Source organism: Euprymna scolopes, chromosome 22 (assembly GCF_053919585.1).
Source record: "Euprymna scolopes isolate OS-2025 chromosome 22, ASM5391958v1, whole genome shotgun sequence".
Classification (NCBI taxonomy): Eukaryota; Metazoa; Mollusca; class Cephalopoda; order Sepiida; family Sepiolidae; genus Euprymna; species Euprymna scolopes.
In genome coordinates this window covers 2904125-2913416 of record NC_136503.1, presented here as the reverse complement: position 1 = coordinate 2913416, position 9292 = coordinate 2904125, and the positions used below count along the sequence as shown (strand labels likewise).

Here is a 9292-nt window from a genome sequence, read left to right as displayed (position 1 = left end):
CTTATATATATATATATATATATATATATATATATATATATATATATATATATATTTTGTGTACAGAAAGTTGTTAGTTGAGACAGGTCATTGGTACCGTCGGTTTCAAGCCCGATAATAAGGCCCGTTTAAGGTATCCTTATCAAGCTCTCTTCAGCCAATATTCGTCTATCTTATAACCGGAAGTGTGAAGTATATATACCTCGCGAATCCACGTTCAAATCTCGTTTTGTTTAATCCCCCCCTCTTTTTTTTTTTTTTTTTTATCTATATATATATATATATATATATATATATATATATATATATATCGGGTAATGTAATACCTAATTTTCAACTTTGAATTATTTAAATTTAAGATCTAATTTCGAAAAAATGTTTTTTTTATATGAATCGATTTTAATTTGAACCCCATTTAATTTTAAAATCTCTTTCCTTATGTATAAAAACTTTAAAATCTGTATTGGTATCGGTTAAAAACTTAAAAAGTCGTTTAATTATATCGAACATTTAAAAATTTCCAAAAATACGTTTAAAGTTTTAAAAAATATATTTTTAATTATATCGAATCACGTTTAAAAATTTCGAAATACGTTTAAAAATTATTATTATTTTTTATATATATATATATATATATATATATATATATATATATATATATATATATATCTTGGATTTCTAGTTTGTTGGCTGTCATGGCTTTTGTGAGCTGCGACGTTGTTTGGCTGTAGACATAATTATATAATCTCTCACATTCTGATATATATACACACAATATAAATATATATATATACATAAATATATATATACATATATATATGTGTGTGTGTGTGTATATATATATATATATATATATATATATATATATATATATATATATATATATATATATATATATATAACTACTTCATTTGTTTACTCTACGCCGGTAGTCGAATGGAAAATAATGAGACAAGCTACCACATGCAGACATTTAGACGACCCATGTAAATTATGCCTCCATGAAAAATTTTCTATCCTGTACTTTAAAGAACCTCAAAATCTATTAAACTGTAGGCGGGAAATAGCAAACAATTGTGTTCACAAAATAAAACTTACTCTAGGATAGCGATACAAAATAGCTTTAAAACTAATAATAACAATAGAAAACAAACAAATAAATAAATTAAATAAACATGAATATACATAAACGATCACACACATATATGTGTATATATATATGTATATATATATACATATATGTGTGTGATCGTTTATGTATATTTATGTTTATTTAATTTATTTATTATATATATATATATATGTGCATGTATGTGTGTACACATAGGTATATTTATATGTATAAAAAAATAAAAAAAGGAGAACGTCTACCTAAAACCACTAACCTAGTTCTAAAACAGATCCTTTGTTTGATAAAATGCATGCCCATTGGCTGATAGGAAGGGGCGCGGTGGATACTAGAAATCTGATTGGCCAACTAGAAATCCTCAACATATATAAAAACAAGAAGCAACCACAGAATTCGAGCATAAGCCTGACGAATCCTATAGTTGGATGAAACGCAGAATATTCAGTGTAGCTTAATCGCCATATATATTTTATAAATTACTATATATATATATATATATATATATATATATATATATACATATATATATATATATATAGATGTGTGTTAGACGGAATAAATCCCAAACAGCAATTCCTCCCTCTTTGTCAGAAACATCGCTCACGGAATGTGAGGACTAAAGAGTAAAATAAAGGAGCGAAAGTGTCGAGGCTGACAAAAGTAAACCTAACATATACTTTCTACTTTTAAATTGAATTAAATTTGCAATAAAGTTAATGTGGACGACAAAATAAGGAATTAAAAAAACGCACGTAATGTTTAGTTTATTTAGATGTTTTTTTCTGCATTTACAAGTCTTACACTCATACCGTTCGTGATGAAAAAGATGAAATATAACGAGATTAATCCGGCGTGATCGAAAAAAAAAGCAAGGGTGAATAGGAATGATAAATGGCAACGTGGTGTAAGGCAGAGGTGGGGGTAGGCGTTTCGTTTAAAATACGACTACGGTTGTTTTGATGATTCGAGATTAAATTAACTGTAAACATTTGTCCTGTTTGCATTTTTGACGTCCATGGATTTGGGAATGCATCAAAAACAATTGCAGAATTACGTCATCGATCAAAAGAGGATCTATGGCCTCGGTGTTTATGAAAGAATTAGGGTCATCGTGTTCCCATAGATCGAAAGAAGAATAAAGATTTTGACCATCGAAGTTGACCTTTATTGTTTGGTTTTCATACGGAGAGTTGATTGTAACAATAATAGAGTTGTGTGAAAAAGAATGTTGACATTCTACAAGCAATAACTTGAAAGTGATATATATATATATATATATATATATATATATATATATATATATATATATTATTCGTGACCACACACACACACACACACACACACAAACACAGATGTTTAGCTTTATATATATATATACATATATATATATATATATATATATATATATATATATATATACATATATATATATATATATATATATATAGTAGGAGAGTTGGAGAGTTGGAGGCAGGGTCAGCTAGCGACAGGGACCATGACCCTGAACGCCGGGGCAATCAGAATTTAAGACTCATGCAATTTTCCAATGAGAAAACATAGTGAAATAAAAGTTGTCTAAAATACAACCCGAGACTTGTTGGTCATTCTTTGAATGGATCTTCATTTCAGCTTTTGGCAGATTTGTCAATCAAAACCCGCAGATGAACGAAGTGTTTCTTTATTGGCAAGATGCATAACTACCCAGAACTGTGTTCCCTCCTCTTTGTGTAATTCATATTGTAAATGTCCTGTAATTCATGCGACACAATCTATCTATATATCTATAAAAGTGAAGTGTCTGTGTGTGTGTGTCTGTGTGTATCTGTGTATCTGTGTACGTTTCCCTACACAATAACTCTGTCAATTTTTAGTCGACAGACTCGAAATTTGATAGAAATTTGAGAAAATATTTGTAATCCATTTTCGGCCAGAAATTTGGCTGTTAAGGGATCAAAGTTCAACGGTTTGACCTTTAAGAACTCTACCAAACTCCTCCACCAATTTTGGGTCTAAACACTTTAAATTTTAGATATAGATTCTCTGGACATGGATCTAACTTAATAACTTGATTTTAGCCCAAAATAATAAATGTTAAGGGGTCATAATAGGGGTCAAAGTTAAAAAAATTGACCGCTTTTTTTTTTTGCTCAACATACACATCTAAACACTCGGGAAAACGCCGGGCTGAAATGCTAGTATATCTATAAAAGTGAAAATGTCTGTGTGTGTGTGTGTGTACATTTCCCTACCAAATAATTACAGACTCGAAATTTGACATACGAGGTTTGGCCATAAATTTTACTGTTAAATGGTCAAAGTTCAATGATTTTACCTTTCAGATCTCTACCAAACTCCTCCACCAAATTTGGGTCTAAACACTTGAAATTTTATATGTTACTTGGACATGCATCTAACTTTATTGCATTGAGCCCAAAACAATAAATCTTAAGGGGTTAAAATTAGGGGTCGAAGTTCAAAAGATTTGACCTTTGTGGTTTCTAGCAAACTATTAAGCCAATGTTGGTTCTAAACATTTGAAATTTTACATAAAGGGCATTCAGACTTTCAGCAAGCTTTTTTATCTGTTTTAGGCGAAATTTGGCTGCCAAGAGGTCAAAGTTGAAAGGGTTGACCTTTGCAGATTCTATCAAACTCCACCCCCAGTTTTAGGTCTTAGGCACCGCCAAAACTGGGGGGCAGGTAAGTACTTTTTGACGGACCGTCTTTTTAAAACATCTACCAAAAATCAGGTAATTATCCAATTAATACGAAACTTTCAGCGATTATTAAGAGAAGAATGAACTTTATAACATTGTACTTATTTTTCATAAACGATATTTATTTATATATATTTTTTTTGCTTACAACCCCACCCCCTTGTTTTGAGGGGGCTTCCAAATATGCTTAAAATAATCATCTGAAACTGAACAAAACATATTATGTTGTTGTAAGGGACAGGATAATAGATTAAAAAAACACACAAAAAAATTGTTTGCATACCTTATTTTGACGTCTGAATATCAGAAATTCGATTGTGTTTAATTATCCCGCTTTTGAGTTTTGAAGTGTGAAATTCGGTGAATATGTTAAGTAAAATAATTAATTTAAGTTAAGCAAAAAAAAAAAATTTTTTTTTAAAATATTTATACGCAAAAAGCCATTTTAAAATCTTTGATAAATAAATTAACAATCCTTTTTAGCGAGCCGAATAATGCATGACCATTATTAAACAGGGCATGCTTTGAAGAATCGATACAAAAAAAATCGATAAATATTGTGCTCTTTGTGTATAAATTTCATAATTTTTTCGATCCCGTTTGAAAACGTTTGCCACCTTTCGATTACGGTGGACCAAACGCGCTGAAATAATTTTTTTTATTCTGCTTTAAATTGCCCCCCCCCCCATTTTGGGGAGCCTGGCTCCCACACACATACACATTAAAAACCAAACTCATACAAATGGTTATCCATCTAGCACTGGCCAGCCTCAGCGTTAATAATACATTGAAATTTTCGTCACTGAAAAATAAGTTTTTTTTGGCCTGTTTGGTCTCCCGTAGTTCATTTGGCTGTTAGGTGGCGTTAGCTGACATAGTGTCGATCCAACATGGCGCTCGACTTATTCTCGATTAAATGTGCTTTAATATTTGATTTTCTTAAATAAAAAAAAACTACTTGATCGATTTACGTGATTTTTGGAATATGACATGTACATGCAATGACAAGTACGTACGTTGTACTGTTTTTTTTTTTTTTTTTTTTTTTACAGATTTTCCATGTAACCGACTTCATTTTCGGCCCATTAATAGACTTGCACCAATAAATTTGATCCGTTTTTCAGTGATGCAACAGAATTCAGATTGACTCGGAAAACTTTCTTTAAACCGAAAAAAAAAAAAAACAAGTAAAATAGTAATTGGCCAGTATAGGGATCGAACTAACAGAGCTAACCAAACTGAAGAATGGCGAACTGGAATTTACAGTTTATTAAAAATAAATAGATCGCTATTGCTTTTTGATTTATATATATGAGAGAGAGAGAGAGAGAGAGAAAGAGAGAGAGAGAGAGGGAGGGAGGAAGGAGTAAGGTTGTTGCGGGGCCTGTCGTCTGGGTACAATCGACCCAGAACTAACAAGGTAGACACAGGCAAATGTAAACAGCAAAAAGGCAAAGAAGAATGACAGGCACAGGTTAGACGAAGGTTCGCCTTTTATTTACAAAGGAAGCGGAAAATCGTATGATCTGGATGCTGGTTGCCTGGAAAGTCACACGTCACTGGAGGCTAAGGTCTGGGACGGTGAACACTGAGAACGTAAGGGTCAGTGTTAAGGAACGGACGGTCGGTAGGAAGCCAGGTGCGAGCGAGGTTGCAGACCGGAGGAACAAGGTGCAAGCGAGATAGCAGACCAGGTGCGAGGTGCAAGAGAAGTTGCAGGCCGGAGGAGCGAGGTGTAAACGAGGTTGCAAGATGGAGGCAGGTTAAACAACATACAGTACCGGGTCGGGTCGATGATACATAAACCTGATATAAAAGCTCCATACCTTTATAAAAGTGTCAATGTATTTTCAACTGTAAATGGCATGTGAAGCTTCTTCCAGGTGCACCACGATGTGTCCCAATTAGAGTCAGACAATCGATCGATTTGATTAAAAAAATGGCGATTTCACTGATTTCGGTGACAATAAAAATATGCGAGTGTAAAACATTCAGTGATCATCAGTTAATCCTGGGCAACGTCAGGTCACCTTGCTAGTTATGAAGAAAAGTCTTTTTAATGTGTGTTTGCGCGCAAGCGCGCGTGTGTGTATGCGTTCGTGTGTGTGTATGTACATGCGTGTGTGATGGGAGACGACCCAAATGTGCTACAAATACTGAAGTAAAGTTAAAAGTGTGTGCGTGCGTGTGTGTATGTGTGTGTGTGTGTGTGCGTGTGTGCGTACGCGTGTGCGTGTGTGTGTGCATGCGTGCGTGTGTGGTAGGAGACGGCACACAGTACAAATACTGAAGTAAAGTTAAAAGTGTGTGCGTGCGTGTGTGTATGTGTATGTACGTGTGTGTGTGTGTATGCGTGCGTGCGCACGCGCGTGTGTGTGCATGCGTGCGTGTGTGGTAGGAGACGGCACAAAGTTACTGAAGTAAAGTCAAAAGTCACCGAATCTCAATAAAAGAAAAATATTTTATTTCATTTAATTTTTGTATATTTTAATCGAACGTTTAAAGTTTTATCTCTCCGTAAAATATGGACAAAATATGTTTGCTCCATGTCTCAGTGATGCAACCGAATTTAGATTGACTTCAAAGCTTTCTTTAAACAGAAAATCAAATAAAATTACAATTGGCCAGTATGGGGCTCGAACCCACGACATTCGCGTTATTAGCACGACGCTCTAACCAACTGAGCTAACCGGCCAACTTGTGAGTCGCTGTCGAATTTTATGTTTACATAGATGGAGCAGTTGCTTTTAGACTTACTTGAGAGGGAGAGGGAGAGGGAGAGGGAGAGAAAGAGAACGAGAGAGAGAGAGAGAGAGAGAGAGAGAGAGAGAGAGAGAGAGAGAGAGAGAGAGAGAGAGAGAGAGAGAGAGAGAGAGAGAGAGAGAGAACAAAAAATGGCGGAGGCAGAGTAATCAGCATACAGTATCGGTCAAATTGTTAGTCATGAGACCTGATTTAAAGTATTTTTACGTAGATAATAGTGTCCTCAGCAGAGTGGCGCAGTGGAAGCGTGCTGGGCCCATAACCCAGAAGTCCGTGGATCGAAACCACGCTCTGCTAAGTTTTAAAATAATTTATCTATTTTTATTTTATGCTCTTCCGGATTTTTCCCCATACGTTTACACTTGCATCTGTGCGTTTCTACATTTTAAAAATAATGAAATACGTTTTTGTTAATTTTATTTCTATCTATCTATCTATCTATCCATCTATTAAATGAACTGTGTGTGTGTTTGTGTGTGGGTGTGTGAGTTAGTTCGTTTCTTATGGACGTGGAAACAGCTGGGCTATTCTTTTGAAATTTCACACAAATATACTTTATGCATCTGGGAGTGTTCTTACGTAAGTTTTATATCGAAATTCCTCTGATATGTATCGAAAATCGATAATCGAATAAAATCCGATTAAAGAAGGAAATTCGATTTTGACCAAAATTAACATTTTTATACAGCCTAACATCACAAGTGCATTTGAGAAGATTTATCACCGCACAAGCAGGAAGGTCCAGTCTATAAAATCAACTGTAGATTGTTTTATATGATATGATTCCATTCGAAATGAATGCTTATTTTGGAGCACAATTGAACAATGATACTTGACGTTTAACTTAAATTCAAATAATTATGTAAAAATGATTTCATAAAATCAATGACAGGTTCTTTTATAAAACAGGGGCGCGTTCGAAATGAATGTTTCTGTTTAGAGAACAATCGAACCATGATGCTTGACTTTTGAATTTTAAACTTTTAGTGAACTCTTTATTTACAGATAATTTTATAACACCAGAAGTAGATTCTCTACAGTGCAATATAAACTATGATATATTGTGGGCTAAGTCATTGCGGAGAGGCATTTGCAGCTCCCTCCCGGTACACTGCGAGGAGGTCCTCAATTTGAACAGGCAATCAATCGATTTCATTGAAAAAAAAAATGGTCGATTTCACCGATTTCGATGACAATAAAAATATGGGAGGGTGGAACATTTATTGATCCTCATTCAATCCCGGACAACGTCTGTTCTCCCTGCTAGTATATATATATATATATATATATATATATATATATATATATATATATATATATATATATATATATATATATATATAATGTTTTTGATTTCTTTATCTTTGTAAAGAACACGGGAGTGAGATTTTTTTGTTTCATTTCGTTCATTTTAGCCAATTTGTGTGATATTTAAACGAAAACCACAGAGCGTTTGAAAACTATGCATGTAAGGTTAATCACTATTTCCCCAATGGACCATGTTTCTATTAAGCACTCAAACAATTAGAAACAGACGAGACAAGAATGTTTCATATCATGACAGGTGGTTTTCGAGTCGATGAATGAGTTAGGTGCGAATGCATAAACAAACATAATCATTTATAGGATATATAAAAGTATTTTTAGGACCCGTTTAGGGAATTTCCCTAATAAAATAAAATAACACAATTCTATGAATAAATGACAAACAACTTCTTCAACTTAACAAGGGAAAGGTTTATTCGCAAAGCGTACTTTAGAAAGAAAGGAAGGAAGAAAGAGTCGGGTCTCCACTGCCTTACGAGGTAGTTACAGCCAGTGGCTGTCGTCGATACCTTTAGTAGGGGCAGCGAAGCGAACAGACGTCTAGCAACGTCGAAGGCTGGTAGCGTAAGAGCGAGGGTTTTCTTCTGAGACCGGAAGCTGTCTGGTCCCTAGGGGTTAATTCGTATTCATGTGCAAGTCCTCAGATTGGACAGTTTAAGGCCGCATCACTCACTCAGAGGAAGCGAATGCGCGAGAAGAAAAGGGGTCTATTTGTGTCTGCTACACCTGCCTCAGCGAAGTATAAACACCCCTAACCACCCCATGTTAAGAACGGCTTTCGAGGTTGGGAGTGTTTACTCCGAAAGCCGTTCTTAACATAGGGAGGCTGGGGTGTTTATAATACGCTGGGTCACGTCGTAGAAATTTACCCGCAGAAATTTACTAGAGGTTTTCACCTCTTAAAAAACGGAAAAAGGTTACAGCCCGTTGACTTGGAATGAGTGCTTTATGCCAAATTGATGGTTTAGTTTTGTTACATTTGTGCTCGTTTTTGCATTAATTACTAATCCCTATTAATATTTATTAGTTTCTAATTGTGCATCGAATGGATACAATAATACTTTCTGCACCTTATCATAACAAGGGTCCATACAAAATTGAAGCCAGATCGGTTTAGTAGTTTCTAAAAAAAAAAAAAAAAATGTGAAAGACAGACAGACAGATTAAGAGAAATACAATATATAGATAAAACAAACACGAAAACTTTTATTTCAACATAAAATGACCCACATCAATATCGCGCGCCGTGAAACGTAGAATCCGGTCAAACCAGGCATATCTATATCATTTGTTTATTCTTCTGTTTTACGACCAAGTTTTCTTTACGCTTGGCTACCCGAGCAACGGTCTAATTTAT

General features: G+C 34.4%; 1 non-coding gene across 1 annotated transcript; it reads right to left on the bottom strand.

Moving 5' to 3' along the window:
- Nucleotides 1–6467: 6467 nt before the first annotated feature.
- Trnai-aau (transfer RNA isoleucine (anticodon AAU)) lies at nucleotides 6468–6541 on the bottom strand. Its single transcript has one exon. It is a non-coding gene; the product is annotated as a tRNA-Ile (tRNA).
- Nucleotides 6542–9292: the final 2751 nt, after the last annotated feature.